General features: G+C 39.8%; 1 pseudogene; it reads right to left on the bottom strand.

Annotated features, from left to right (window-relative positions):
• Window positions 1-691: 691 nt before the first annotated feature.
• On the bottom strand, window positions 692-1,368 carry LOC102030399 (annotated as a pseudogene).
• Window positions 1,369-1,459: the final 91 nt, after the last annotated feature.

The following is a 1,459-nucleotide window of genomic DNA, read 5'->3' as shown; positions in this document are numbered from 1 at the left end:
AATAGTTTCCACTGCACTTTGAAACTTTTTATTCTTGCATTATTCTTCTGTTGATTAAAATTAGTCCTTGTATGTCATTTCCTTATTTATAATGCACCATTCCTGCATGAATTTCCTAAAATCCCTTTCCAGGGATGGATATTTACAGATATTTTCAAGTAGACAATAAAAATAGCTCCTTTGGCTAGCATTTAGTATGTGGTTAGGCAATAACGAACATGGTAGTGTGTAGAAAGCTTTCTGTTCTAACTCTCAAAGAGAAAATGTATCAGTAAGATCATATCCAGAAATGGAATTGCTGGGTGCTCATAAATGTAATACAATTTACCAAATGATTTTCCGGCTCTCTACTGATCTCGCAGAAGTCCTGAAGTACACTGACACACACAGGAAAATTAAAGCTACTTCTTCAGGGAGCCTGAGTGGAGAGTGAGATTTGTGAGCTCTGTGTTTCTATGATCTCCATGTGAGCGCAAGCTGCAGGTGTCTAGTACAGCTGTCTGACAATGAGTTCTTATCTGTGTAAGCTATTTAATGTGATTAGTTTCACATATTCCATAAAAGAAAAAAGAAGTATTTCATATTTACTCACTGAAAGACAGATTCAATAGCAAAGTCTCAATGTCTTTCTGTCCCACCAATGCTCCAACAACGACCCAGGTGTCACTCTCTGTGAATCAATACAAATGGACTAAGAACCGCATAACCAAGGATGAGAAATTTTTGAGTGTTTATGACAGTAGACTGAAAACCTATGGAGGAACTTATAAATAGAGAAAGGAGACAATCTATCCAGTAAAACAAAAGAAAACCAAGCATCAGAAGGAGAACACTCTGAGCAGCTTTGATTTCAGGAGGAGCTGTGTAGAGGAACTTGGAGTTCTGCAAATGAAGAACCTGCTGGTGGTGTTTGTAGAGAACACACACCATGTAGCCACTGGCCCCACTCATGATGCCCTGAAACCCCGCATCCCGTAGCACCATGCAAGTGAGAAAAATCCACTTCACCTTTTTACTTTCTGGTAGAAAATAACAGTAGCTGCTACTCTCACTAACCTGTGATGAGTTCATGCTGATATTTGTGATGGGATAAAGTAAGTTTATGGCTATCAAACAATTGAGACCCCAGAGAAAGAAAATCACAGGGAGGATGCACCATGCAGACCTGGGCTTGAGCCTCCTCCACCCAGAATGTCTGGGACTGATGGTGATGGCCTGGACCACAGCAAGGAGGCTGCTGGTACAGATGGAGAGGCCCCGGGTCACCCTATGCAGATGAGCAACAATCTTACAACCTACGTCATCTAGGAAGTTTCTTATACCAAAATCTGCTATTGTCCTTGGTATTTCTTGGGAAACAAGCATTAAGATTTTTTTTTTTTATTTTAAGGATAAAAGGAGGGAAACATTAACAGACATACAACATTTTACAACATATCACAAGCACAATACAGACAAT

This window comes from Chinchilla lanigera, unplaced genomic scaffold, assembly GCF_000276665.1.
Source record: "Chinchilla lanigera isolate Chin_1 unplaced genomic scaffold, ChiLan1.0 scaffold00064, whole genome shotgun sequence".
Taxonomy (NCBI): domain Eukaryota; kingdom Metazoa; phylum Chordata; class Mammalia; order Rodentia; family Chinchillidae; genus Chinchilla; species Chinchilla lanigera.
The sequence above is the reverse complement of the archived record's forward strand: the minus strand, read 5'-3'. Positions and strand labels throughout refer to the sequence as shown.